We start from the raw sequence: 14,791 nt of genomic DNA, 5'->3' as shown, positions 1-14,791 counted from the left end.
GACTCGAAGTTAACACAAACAAGCAAGCATTCTTGTTCGTGGTTCCAGCACTGCAAAATTCGACTTCTTCTCAAGGAAAAGTGACCATGAGAGAAAAGCCCTTTAGAGGTTTAGTCCCAACGCACCAAAAGAAAATGCACGTGCTAACAGAATAAAGGAGAAAGCACCACAGTGTTTGTGTTTTATGACTTTGGATGGGAATCAGATGTGATATGTGTAAACATTTCCACATCCCCAAAAGACATCAGGTGTGGTGGCTCTCTGGAGAGAGGGTATTTATACATACAATCTCAGCAGCTCCTGTCTCACCTGAATGCTGTAGCCACACCATCACCATCATAGATAAATCATAACCTTGTCCTAGTCATTGGAAGGCCATGCTACTGACAGGACCGTTAGTGAGGGCGGGTACGCTCGCAGACCTGGGAATAAAGAATGACGAGTTCTTTCCACACCACATGTGTGAAGATTGTTCTTTAATTGGTGGCTGCAGTTGTTAACAAACAGTGGTGCAGATGCTGGAATAAAAGGTGTGTTGGGAATAGCTAACCACTTGGGACTCACTTGCCCCTCATGGGCCCGACAGGACCTGGGGCATGAAGTAGCTGCTTGTGGCTGTGGCTCTCAACGAATGATCATAAACTGAAAAGGCTAAATGGGACGGAGAATCCAGATTAGATCCTAGCCCAAAAGAAAAGGGGCATTCATGGGAATGATGTTTTCATTTCATTTCTATTCCTGTGTTAAAATACCCTGACTTCCCATCCCCACAAAAATCACCACCAAGAACAACAAAAATCAAAACAATTTAGGGGTGAAGGGGGGCTTATATGGCTTGTATTTCCAGATTATAGGCTACTCTAGTAGGAAACTTACAGTGGCAGAAGCTTGAAGCAGCTAGTAACATCTGTGGTCAATAGCAGAGAGAAATGTATGTATGCATGGTTAATGCTCAGATAGCTTTCTCTACCCTTACACAGGGTCCATATCATAGCCACACAGAGAAATAAATGAGTGCATGCATGACAGCTTGCTGGCTTATGCTTGGCTTAATTTTTTTCTACTTTTATATGGTTCAGGACCTCTGGCCTAGGGAATAGTGCCACCCGCAGTGGTCTGGGTCTTCCCACATCTAACTTAATTAAGACAACCCCCTACAGTGTTGCCCATAGGCCCACCTAAAGTAGACAATCTCTCCTTGAAACTCTCTTCCCAGGTAAGATTGGGTTGTGTCCAGCTGACAATTAAAGCTAACCATCATAAATGGTAAAACCCAAATAAAGCTTGTAGTTTAGTTAATAGTAGTTCACCAATGTTTACTGCTTAAGGGTTAAGCAAGATGTTAACATGTGAATGGCATATGGGAAATCTCTGAATGACTTTTGCAATATTTTATGTCTAAAATTACTATGAAAGTTAAAAATATGTAATTTTAAAGGCCTATAGTTTTTTAGCATGTAATGTGGAAGAATAAAGCTGCCCAAATGACCAGATATCAGGGACACATAGGAAAACAAACATTGCTTATGCCTTGCAGCCATCTTTGAGAGCTGGATGAGATTTGGTGTTTCCTCCTATCTCTGTATCTACCATCAAGAGGCATGATGAAAAGGCAATCACATGACATACACACACACATGCACAGCTCTTTGAGATAATGAGTATGTTAATCTGACTGTAGCAATCATGTCACCATGTAGTTGCATAATGAAAATTTGGCCCAAGACAGACCCTGTAGTCAATGACAGTACCATAAGACTATATGGAATTGAAAAATTACTCAGTTTCTGCTTCAAGGCCATGTCTGACCCCGGTGGTGGGAAAATGTCCCACAGGCTCCGTTTCTTAGAGGATGCCCCACCTTGGGTAACAGCACAGTCTGGGAACCAAGCGCTCACACGCGTGTGCCTTTAGAGGTACTCCAAATCCCTGCTGTAGCAGCTTGTCCCTTCTGAAGCTGGGTTAGTACATTCCACAGTGTTTGCACAGTGAGTAACTCAGCTAACCGAGCAGGTAGGTCTCAGCCTATTGTTGAGTGATGCATGACTGTATGTTGACATAAAAAATAAGTGTATCAAGAGTTCATGCCATACACCTTAAATACATTCAAGGAAAATTTAAGGATAAAAATGAACAAAGACAGCACTGACATAATAATGTCTAGGAGCCTGATGTATAAATGGAATGGGAGTAGACCTTGAGATATTCTGGGCACCCGACCAACTTCTGGGATCTCAAACTCTTCCTTGGTCATCTGCATTTTGTCTCAGTGGCCACGCTTTGATATCTCTTCTCCACTGAATAACTAACAACAGCATGAAGATGTTCCAGAAATTTCATCCATGGCTGATGATTTCTCAACCTATTTCACTGTGAGTATTCGTTTGAGACAAGTCTTCACTATTTTGCTGAGGCTGCCTTTGATCTCACATTCCTACTGCCTCGGCTTGCCAAGTTCTGGGATTACAGGTTTGTACCACCATGCCTGGCTTTAAGATAGTATTACTCAATCTGAGATGAGTTGCCTTAGTCTATTTCTTCTTAATACCTAACTCAAGACATGTAGCTTTTCTGAAGTCTTCTAGAAATGGTGCCTGCAATGGACTGTGACAGTGGGCATGCGTGTAGAGAATCTACTCTCTCAGCAAATTCTCAGGCTACAACACTAGCTTGACTCATTCTTCAGAACTTTGATTTGAATTATCCCATTCGTCCCATGCTCCTGTTAGCCCCATTTTATTTTCTATGTATTTAATGTATTTTAAAAAGCTTCTGCATATAGGTGAGCCCAGGCAGTATTTCTCTTTCTGCTTCTGTTTATTTCACTGACTGAGCACAATGTTCTTTGGATTCATCCACATTGTTACAAATGACAGGATTTCACTTTCAAAGTCTGAGGTTTGTGTTGTCTGTCCGCCTCTCAATTGCTCTGTCAACTAATCCACCAGACAAGGAGCTTTCTTTTTTTCCTTCCAATCTGAATGTTGTCTGGCATCACTGGGGATTGAACCAGGGAGGGGCCTTGCTTGTGCTAAGGAAGTGCTCTACCACTGACCTACAAACCCAGCCCACCACCCACCCATCAGTGGACATCTCAGTTGCTCCCACATCTTGGCTATTCTAAGTCATTCTATCCTGAACATGGGGTTAGATAGCATTATATAGGGACTATTTCATTTCCTTTGAGTTGAACTCAGCAGATAGAGGTTGGATCATACCATAATTCTATCTTGATTTTTTTCGTAGCCTCCATACTGATTTCCACAATGTTTGCACCAACTTACATCCCCACCCCAAAAGTATAATGGTTCCTTTAACATCAACTTCTGGCCAGTATGTGTTATTTTTGTGTCTTTGATGAAGTTATCTTAACAGATGTGAAACTATACCTCATTACCATTTGATTTACATTTCCCCAGTGATTGCTGTCATTGGAACTTTTCATTTAACTCCTGGCCATGTGTGTATCTTCTTTGGGGAGACATTGTGCTAGCCCTTTTTAGTCAATGTGACATAGATCACTTATCTTGGAAAAGAGAATCTCAGTTGAGGAATTGCTACCATCAGATTGGCCTATAGGTGAGTCTGAGGGGGCATTTTCTTGATTACTGATTGACAGTAATGAATTGAACTTGGAGGCCCAAGTTCACTGAGGGTGGTTCTGGGTTTTTGTGATTATTCTGGCTGTATAAGGAAGCAGACTGAGCAAGCCAAGGGGAGCAAGCTGGTAAGCAGTATCCCTCCATCACCCTTGTTTCAGTGACTGCCTTCAGGCTCCTACCTTGAACTCATGTCTTGAATCCCTTCCATGATGGACTATGTAAACATATATACTTATGTATACATAAGCTGTAAGATGCAATAAATCCTTTCCTCTCTGAGTTGCTTTTGGTCATTGCTGTGGGATGGTCTGTACGTCAAGTATGTTGCTAATTAGTCAATAAATAAAACACTGATTGGCCATTGGCTAGGCAGGAAGTGTAGGCGGGACAAGGAGGAGAATAAAGCTGGGAAGTGGAAGGCTGAGTCAGAGAGACACTGCCAGCCGCCATGATGAGAAACAGCATGTGAAGATGCCGGTAAGCCACGAGCCATGTGGCAAGGCATAGATTAATGTAAATGGATTAATTTAAGCTGTAAGAACAGTTAGCAAGAAGCCTGCCACGGCCATACAGTTTGTAAGCAATATAAGTCTCTGTGTTTGCTTGGTTGGGTCTGAGTGGCTGTGGGACTGGCGGGTGACAGAGATTTGTCCTGACTGTGGGCCAGGCAGGAAAACTCTAGCTACAGGTCATGGTATTTATTACAGCAAGAGAAAACAAATCAGAACAAACATCTACTCAGGACCTTTGCCTGTTTTTTTTTTTTTTTTTTTTTTTTAAGTTATTTACTTCTTTGTTCTTTTAAAAATTGTTTGGTTGGGCTAGGTGTGCCAGGTGTGGTGCTGTATGCCCTTTAGCCCAGCACTTGGGAGGCAGAGACAAGAAGATCTCTGTGAGTCTGAAGCCAACCTGAACGAGAGTTCTAGGACAGCCTGTTACACAGAGAAACCACACACACACACACACACACACACACACACACAGAGAGAGAGAGAGAGAGAGAGAGAGAGAACCCATCGCCACCTCAGGAGTAGGTGGGAGAGCTGACTCTCACCCTCAGCAGCTGCAGCACTCAGGAAAGTGGGCCCTGCACCTTGCCCAGGCAGCACAGTAGAGCTGACCTCATTGACAGGGGCCTGGGTGACCCAGCTAAAAATGTGAGCATGAGAGATTTGGTTCTGCCCCTCATCTGCTGTATGGTGGCGTGGGTGAGGGAGGGATGCTCTCCCCTGCCTGGCTCCTTACCACCTGTAGCAGGTAGGAGAGCTGGCCCTGCCTCTCACCAGCTGCAGCACTCAGTAGAGTGGCTTCGGCACCTCACATGGAAAACGCAGTAGAGCTGGCCCTGGTGGTGTAGGTCTGGGTGAGCTGGCCCAAGGGCGTGAGAGTAGAAGGAACAAGCCCGCCCCTAGCTGCTTCCTGCCTAAGGCGAGCTAGCCCGGGTGGTGCTGAAGAGCTCGCCCTAGTGGTGAGCACATGGGTTGCAGGCTGACCAACCCAGCAACCACCCAGGCCCAGAACCAGGGCTATGAATTTGCCCATCACAATATCCACCCCATCTATGATCTGCTGGAGCACATGAAGGGGCTAGTGTAGCCAGAAGGTTTCTCCAGTCCTGCCTGGGCTTGCAGTCAGACAAATCTCTCCCACTTGTGTTCCACAGTACAGCCGCAGCCACTTGGCCCCAAGTAAACACACAGAGGCTTATATTATTTACAAACTGTATGGTCTATGGCAGGCCTCTTGCTAGCCAGCTCTTATATCTTAAATTAACCCATTTCTATTCATCTATGTTTTGCCATGTGTTTCGTGGCTTACTGTTCTACTGGTATGTTGTTCCTTGGGCAGCAGGCTGGTGTCTCTCTAGATTCTGCCTCTCTCTTTCCTGTGTCTCTCTACTTGGAATTCCCACCTGCCTCTAAACTGCCTTGCCATAGACCAAAGCAGCTTATTTATTAACCAATGGGAACAACATATATTTACAGCATACAGAAAGACATCTCCCAGTAGGCTAGTCCTGAAGACCCAGAGCTACAGGATCTCCATGGCACAGGACAACAGGATATCTAAGAGGAGTCCCGTGAGGGCCCAACATTGATAGTGTAGTAGAAACCAGCAGCCTCGAACCAGACCAATGAATCTTTGCAATGAACAATTGTAAGTAATGATGTATAGATAGACTAATGGGTATACTGTGTGACTCACTGTGCCACACTACAACTTCCATGATGAGATTTTTCTTTTTTTCTGTTTGCTTTTCTTTTCAATTTTTTTTTTTTTTAATCTTGGGGAAGTTGAAAGGGCAAAGGGCAGATGCAAAGAGACAGGGAGATGAGTGGGATGGAGATGCATGATGTGAAATCCACAAAGGATCAATAAAAAGTTAAATTAGAAAAAATTATTTTGTTTAATTAAAATAATTTTGAAGGTCAGTGAGATAGCATTGTGAATAAAAGCACTTGTCCCCAAACCTGATGACCTGAGTTTGATACCTAAGACCAACATGATGGAAGGAGATAACTAACTCTGGCATGTTGTCCTCTGACCTTCACATATACACTGTGACGTGTGCTCATGTGCACATGCGTGCACGCGCGCGTGCGCACACACACACACACTAATAATAATAATAACAATAATAGTAATAATAATGATAAATGTAAAAAAAATTGAAGAGTCTCATTATGTACCACAGGCTGACCTCAAATTTGTGATCCTCCTGTCTCAGCATCCTGAGTGCTAGGATTATAGGAGTGTTCTACCAAGTTCTTTGCTACTGATTTGTGTAAATTCCTTACACATTGTGGACATATTAATCTCTTATGAGATAAGTGGCCCACCAATATGTTCTTTTATGCTTTTTCATTTTGTGGATTGCTTGCTGTGTTGTGCAGAGGCCTTTCAGTATCTTAAAAATGTCTTTGTGCTTCAAGCAAAATTTTGTGCATGTGTTTCCAGTTGACTTATACTTACCTAACCAAAATGCTGTTTTATAAGAATTTTTCGATATGAAAAAACATTTCTAATCTCCATTCACGACTACATTCACTTTCAACTTAAAGTCTTCCTTTACAGAAAGCTACACATAATTCAAGGTTGAAACTTAAACAATTAAAGTAGTTTTACAACTTGGTAAGATGAATTTGACCAATTCAGTTTCAAGAGTTGTCCCAGAATCTACATCTACCTGCTTACTCTTTTGGGAGAGTCTTTTCCTCATCTTACTTACTTGGATCATTTGAATCAGTGTGTGTGTGTGTGTGTGTGTGTGTGTGTGTGTGTGTGTGTAGACCAGAGGACAATCTCAGGTACCATAGGTATTACCTATGCCTTTTTTAAGATAGGGTTTTTCATTGCCTGGAGCTTGCTAAATAGGCTAAGATTACCGGTATGGTAATATGGTTTGAATGCTGGGTCATCAGAGAGTAGCACTATTTGAAAGGATTAGGAGGTGGGGTCTTGTTGGAGGAAGTGTATCACTGGGTTTGAGGTTTCTAAAGTCCAAGCTAGGCCCAGTAGCTCTTTCTCTCTTCTTGCTGTCTTTAGATCCAGATGTAGAACTCATGGCTACCATGTCTGCCGTGCTCCCCATCATGAGGATAATGGACTACACCTCTGAAACTGTAAGCAAGCCCAGTTAAATGCTTTTCTTTTTAGAGAGCTACCATGGTCATGGTGTCTCTTCACAGTAACAGAAGGATGACTAAGACAGCTGGTGGGCCGGAAAGCCCCAGGGATCTCCCTGTCTTCACCTCCCCAGAGCAGAAATTATAAATGTGCACCACCACACCTGGCTCTTCTTATGTGAGTTCTGGGAGATTGAACTTATGTCCTCATGCTCCAAAGGTAAGCACTTTACTGACTGAATTACGACTCTACTCCTTGTATTAATTTTTGATGACATAAAAATTAATACCCCTATTCAACATCTTTATTCCCTCAGCAATTATTTTTCTCTCTCATTTCCCTTTGTTCATAAGCCCCAAGTCCCAACCTTAGCTTTTGGTTTTCATGGCTCTTGACACTCTCTGCTCCTGTCTTACCCATCTCTCATCAGTGTGAGCATTTCTTTCCAGATGAACTCCCACCGGAAGTTTCTGCCTCTGGTCCAAAGTAAAGGGTTGCTTTTTGCTCAAGCTGTGTTTAAAAGTATTTTCCTACCTATTTTGGTTCCACAGAGAGTTGAGGAATGAAAATTCTACAGAGACTGAATCACTCTGATAGGTAAGCCACACACCTGCAGCTGCCACCATTCCTGCAGAAAGAGCCAGGTGTTATTAAAATCAGAGAAGGGCTTGGCCACCTCCCCACTGGGCACCAAGTCAGAAGTCTGCTTAGGACTACTCAAAGCCAAGGGGCCTGGCAAAACGCTTCAGTAGAACCAATCCTGGCATGGCCTCTTCCTTTGGATTTGATAATGGTCAGAAAACAAACGCGTCAATAATAAGAACACGATGCGCGTCAGTAATAAGAACACGATGACTTTGAAATACGCGAGTCTTTCGGCAATTGTCACATTTATAAGAGAGACATATGTGTAATCTGCTTATTTCTAAGTTGAGGCTGGTCGTTTAATAGATACTTAGCTATGAATGTGCCTAACATTCCCATGCTTTGCCACATTAGTACATTTGGTTTCTTAGCTTCCCCATTCACATGGTGATTTCCCTAGATGCTTAGCACCTCCCCCTCTAGCCGCTTCGTAGGCTCAGACGCCTGTGGGAGGCCCCACACCCTTGCAAAATATGCCCGGTTTGCACCTGGCTCTTTGCAGGCCTTCCTTTGAGGAAATGAGAAATCCTTGAGTCCAGGAGTCGGGAACATGCCTGCATGCCCCGGTGCACTTCCAAAATTAACGCTGTATGAGAGAAGACATGAGAACTACAAGAGTCAGCCTTAAAGTAGGCCAATGGCTAGAGACTAGAAAGGAGACGGGATTAAGGCCTTAGAGATTTAGCTTAAAGAGAATGGTATCAAAACCACTAAACAGGACCAGAAGCTTTGTAGCTACCCTAGGAAATGGAGAAGTGTGTTGAGCGTCACAGTTTCAACCACACAGTTCCTTAAAAGGGACATCTTTTCTCCTGCAATAAATTCACAAGCGTTGCTGCTGGACTGATTTTTATACAGATGACAATACGAACTTAAAAGCGGCTAACACTGATGTAGAAATGATTCTCTCACAGCCATGTCTTACACTGACCTGCGGTAGAAGTGAAGAGCAAGTTGTTTATTAAATCATAACTCAGTGAGGATATTTCTTTGGGGAATTTAGCTAATGTGGTCCAGACCCAAATCTTCCTGCTGATTTATCTTGACATACAGAGAGCTCAGAGGGCCTGGAAGAGTGGAGAGTCAGCCTGACTCAGAGAACCTCATTCTCAGGAATTCATTGTTTTGGTTGATACTGAGACAGGAGCCATAGACCAGTCCAAGTGTTTGAAAACAATGTGAGCTCCGTGTTGTGATTGAAGGCATCAACCCTGAAATCATATCACGAGCTGCTGTGGTTTGAATGGATTTCCTTCAAAATCGATGGGTCACAGATGTGATAAGAGTAAAAAGTAATTAGGTTATGAGGGTTTCTCCTTCCTTAATGGGGTTAGTATCCACACTGGGGAGCTGGCTGTATGGGTTTATGTGCTTGCCAAATAAGGGTAAGGACTAGAGTTTGGATTTCTGAAACCCACACAAATGCCAGCTGGGCATGATGTCCTGCCTGTGGGCTCTTCAGAGCAAGCTGGGAGACTAGCCATATGGGTGACCTCCAGGTTTGAGGGGGTCCTGTCTCAATGAAAGAGTGATTGAGGATAACTTCCAACATCAGCCTCTGGTCTCCACAGGCATATGCACATTACTCCACCTGTGGCATTCTGTTCCAGTGCACACAGGAAGTAAAGAATGAGAGAGTCATTTCTTTATGTAGGAGGTAGACTCACCTTGGAACAACTTTGAAAGTCAGTGTTACCTGTGGGTTGCAACAATCAGAAGATGATTTACCTGTGGTGCATTCCAAGTTCTCCTTCCTCTGATGAGCTACAAAATGGACCCTCACCTGTTTGCAAGCCATTTCAATGACCTGTCTGGTTTCCTTATCTGCAGAGATGGAAAACAGTTTCCCTGAGAGTGCTTTGGAATACTTTCTGTATGCTGTGGATATGTGTTGCTCTGATTGGTTGATAAATAAAGCTGTTTGGCCTATGGCAAGGCAGAATAAGGTTAGTCAGGACATTCAAACTGAAGAGACAGGAGAAGAAAGGAGAGTGAGAGGAGACACCAGCCACCTCCAAAGCCAAAGGAGAAGCAAGATGCCAGCAGATTGGTAATGTCACGGCCATGTGGCAAAACATAGACTAATAGAAATGGGTTGATTTAAGATGAAAAAGCTAGCTAGCAAAAAGCTGAAGTGATAGGCCATACAGTTAGTAATTAATGTTAGGCCTCTGAGTGATTATTTTGTAAGTGGCTGTGGGACCGCAGGAGCTGGGCAGGACATAGGAAAACTTCTGCTACATGACAGAGCCATTCTACATGGTCCTGGGGACCAGTTCAATGTCAAGAAACTCTCCCAAGTCACAAAGTCCTTTGAAACCATGGCCTGGAAGAGATGGGTGATGTAGATGAGGAGTTTCCTAACTGCTATTTTAACTCACAGAGGTTTTTCTCCCCAAGTGGGACTGGGTGACATTAACCTGCTACAGCATCTATGTCTTGTGCATGGATGTATCAGCCCATTAGCAGATCATACTCCAGAAGCCAGTCTCTGGAAATAGCTATAGTCACTCCTCTTCATCAGAGAGCGGGCCTCTTAACCTGAGGGACTGAGTGTGGGACCTTGAATATGGCTCTTTGTTTACTCAGCCCAGGCTGGGTAGTAAATAAATTAACAGTGCCAAGCATACGGAAGTGGATATATTCGTGATATCAATAAATAAATGGAGAATGTCACTGGGCACAGGTCCCCTGAAACTCTGGGGAGGAACCAGCCATCCCAGTTTGATAACCACTCTGAAGAGAGGCAGAGCATGAGGTGTAACCACAGGGCAGTGGGAGAACACACGATGAAATTGAGACTCGGCTCCCAGCACATAAAACTTTTGAGATCTTCGTGGTGAAAAGAGAGAGGATGAGAAGGCCAAGTCGGTACTGTGCTCAGGGGCTGAGGTCCAGGCTGCGCTGTGTATAGCACAGCAAGGGCTGGTGATGCTGCCCCATCCCACCTCCCTGTCCCGTCCTGGTTTGTGTATTCCCATCTTCTACTTTCGTAGAGGATCCATGCAGAAAGTGAAGCAGGAGACGCTATCTCCTGGTGCAGTGTTCTCGGGATGTAATCACCTCAGAGGTCCAGGGAACCTAGGCACATAGTGTTTTAAAGCTCCCAGGGGATTTTTTGTTTGTTTGTTTGTTTGTTTTGGGTTTTGGAGACAGGGTTTCTCTGTGTAGCTTTGTGCACATCTTGGAACTCACTCTGTAGCCCAGGATGGCCTCGAACTCACAGAGATCCACCTGCCTCTGCCTCCCAAGTGCTGGGATTAAAGGCGTGTGCCACCACCGCCCAGCTTCCCAGGGGATTTTAAAGTGCTTCTGGGATTGAGAGCTTCTCAAACGTCAAACCATCCCTCGCCCCAGCACATCTCCGCCTCTCTGTGTAAATAGTTAAGGGGCACGCATGCGCGCCATCTTCTTTCTCTCCTTGGAGAACTCTGGAAGGTTGTGTTCTCATTCACTCTGTTCTCTTTTTAGTCTTAGAGAAGATTGGGCACCTAGAGCGACTGAGTTCTCACTTAATTACCATGAAGGGTGTTGCTGGTGTTTAGGTGGTTACTTCAAAAGAACCACTGATTTCATTAAGATGTTTTTATAGGATGTTTTTATGCAATTGCAAATCAATATTTTGAACCCGTTATCACTCCTCCCCTAAGCACAAACATCTGCAAATAATAACTAAAACTTAAAAAGGATAACAAAAAAAATGATGAAAGTTCATCTGTCACCAGTAAATTTGCTGTGACGCCATCATAGTCACATCCCTGCTCCCCACACTGACACTGTTTAGATCATACTTTTCTTCAAGTGTGGTATCCCTCAATTAGTTCAGTGGTGTGATTCTTGTTTTCAAATGCTTTTTTCCTTAAAAAAGAAAAAAGAAAAACAAGAAAAAAAAAAAACTTTTAGACCTGTTCTGTGGTTTGCATGCTTTTGGGGAATCAGACTCCTAAATCAATCTCAGATTGTTTTTCAAGACAAAGAGTCTTTCTCCTAAGCAGAATCGATCAAGATATTTGTGTGTGTGTGTGTGTGTGTGTGTGTGTGTGTGTGTGTGTGTTCACATGCGCATCATGTGCGTTCACGCACCCATGTGTGATTATATTCCCACTTGGTCTTCATTTCTCCAAAGTGAACAGTCCTCAGCCCCAGCACTTTAAAAACCTCTAACACACAGTTGTGTCAGCCTTGAAGATATTCCCCGAATGTGCTAAGAGATTAGCGGTAGCCTTTCCCAATTAACATTTCCAGACAGTGCAACAAATGCTAAAAATACACCCAAAGCAAGAAAGGCATGCCCACGTTGGAAGCACAGACTTGCCCATCCAGGATATTTTGAATGGGTCCATTCAAAAGCTATTGGATGGAGAAAACACCCATCTCCCTTTACGGCAGCCAGACGCGGCTGCATTCCTTGATGTGATATTTTTAGATGAGAGGGTTTAGTTCAGAGAGGGAGAGCTCACAGCCTCCCTCAAGCACACACAGGAAAAGGTAAGCTTGCTGCCTTCCTTGGCCAGGTCCAGCCTAGAGCCTTCTTTGCTCCCCACCTACAGGAGGGACAGTGCAGTGACAAGACATCCCACAAGGAATACCGCCACCAGCGGCAGCAGCAGCACTCAGTGGCATTACTGGTTTCTAAATGAACCTTCTTCGTTGACCTAATTGGAACAACTGTAATGCTTTGCTTTCCTTCATCTGGATGTGGTGGAGACTGGCTAGCTGGTCAACAAGATTTTTCTTGATGTGATCATGCGGCCAGCGGATTTTTAGCAGAAGTGAGTTACCTTCCGGATCTGGCCCAGGGATTCTCGTAGATGGCTGTCTACAACCCTGTTCCCATGGGGATTTCAACTTTATTGGATTCAGAGAAGCCTGAGAAATGAGTGAAGCCCACTCCTTGGTGTGTCTGTGAGGGTGTCTGCAGAGGTAACTGACATGTGGGACAGTGACTGAGAGGAAAGACAGCACCATCTAATGGGCTGTGGGGCCTGATGGAAGGAAGGGAAAAGGAGAGGGGTCCACTGATGTAAACCCCCACCATCCACTTCCCAGGCGCCATTACAGAGCAGCCTCTGCAACACTCTTGCTGCCGGGAGCGTTCTGCCTCACTTCCGGCCCAAAGCCATAGATCTCAATGACCATGGATTAAAACTTCCGAAGCCATAAAGCCAAAACCAATCATTCCTTCTTTTAAATTACTTTTCTTAGATATTTATTATGGCAATAAATCTGTGACTGGGACCAGGCTTGGTGGCACATACCTTTATCCCAGAAGTCGGGAGGAGGAGACAACGGGGTCCCTGTAACTTCAAGGCTAGCTTGATCTACATAGTGAGTTCCAGACAAGACAGAGCTACATAGTGAAACCCTTGTGGACTGAGCGACTATCGGCTTGTGAGCCTCTGGAGTGCAGGACAGCCATTACGAGGCTACCCTGACTACAGAGAATCCAGCCTCAAGGACTGAGCAACTACCCGGTTTTCAGGCTCTCGGGTGTGGGACATCGGCGGTTACTATTTTAATGTAAGCTGATGTGATAAATTCTATATAATATAATTAATATAGTTTCATTCTTTTGGTTCTGTTCCTCTAGAGATCTCCAAATATACCTTCCTTTCAGATGCCCAGCTCAACCACACTGCCTATAAACCTGACTTTCCTCTTCAGTTCCTGGCTCCCTCTTCCCCTTGGCACAGTGACTCATGGGCTCTGACACTTCCCTGTCTACTCTGCTTGACATGGACAGTATCTCCCACCCAGTATCTAAGTCAGTTTGTCCTCAAATATATGCTTCCTAGATCCGCATTATTCCCAGACATTCAAATTCTCTGGTCTGCTTCCAGACCTACTGAGTCAAGACCCCCACCAGTGGGCTCAGCAGTCTCTCTTTTAGAACACCCTCCTGTGATTTTGATGCATGCCCAAGTTTGAGAACCACTGCTCTAAAGTGAAACATTCTGGAACAGGATCCTCTGCTCTGTCCTCCAGGGCCAGTGTTACACAAGGATTGTCGTGCAGTTTTTTCCAGCAGGAGAACATGTCTGGAATTTATCCAGATAATCCTGGCCTTTTCATTTCGTGGAGTCTTTGGTTAGCTCTTTGAAATGAAACTCAGAGCATCTTCACACCAAGATAAAGCACTCGACTCACTACGTGATCAGAAACGAAACAAGCTAGGCTCTTCAAATCCTCTTAGTGTGTACATGCATGTGTGTGTGTGCATATGCATATGTGTGTATGTATGTGCATGCATGCATGCATGAGTGTCTGTGCATGCATGTACATAGCAGGCTTTCTTTTGGGGCTGCTAAGCAGCTCCTAAATAATGACACGGAGACTTATTATTAATTCTGAGTGCTCAGTCTCAGTTTAGGCTTGTCCCACTAGCTCTTATAACTTAATTTAACTTGTTTTTATTTATCTGTTTTGCCTTGGGGCCCTATTACCTTCCTTTCGTTCTCTAAGTCCTACTTTTTCTGCTTTCTCCATGTTTGGCTGGCTGGCTCCAGGCACCTCCCTTTTTTTTTCTCCCTCAATCTCTCTTCTCCTCTCGAGCCTAGATTCCTCCTCTTACTTATTCTTTCTGACCTCCAGCCCTGCCTATCTCTCTATGGCCTAGCTATTGGCCATTCAGCTTTTTATTAGACCAATCAGGTGCCTTAGGCAGGCCAGGCAACACATCTTTAACAAATGCAGCATAAACAAATGTAACATACCTTTACATAGTTAAAGTAATATTCCACAGTATGTGTATGTGTGTGTGTGTGTGTTGTGTGGTGTGTGTGTGTGGTGTGTGGTGTGTGTTGTGTGGTGTGTGTGTGTGTGTGTGTTGTGTGGTGTGTGTGTGTGTGTGTGGCGTGTGTTGTGTGTGTGTTGTGTGGTGTGTGTGTGTGTGTGTGGTGTGTGTGTGTGTGTGTGTG

This window comes from Peromyscus eremicus, chromosome 11, assembly GCF_949786415.1.
Source record: "Peromyscus eremicus chromosome 11, PerEre_H2_v1, whole genome shotgun sequence".
NCBI lineage: Eukaryota > Metazoa > Chordata > Mammalia > Rodentia > Cricetidae > Peromyscus > Peromyscus eremicus.
This window is presented reverse-complemented; position numbering follows the sequence as displayed.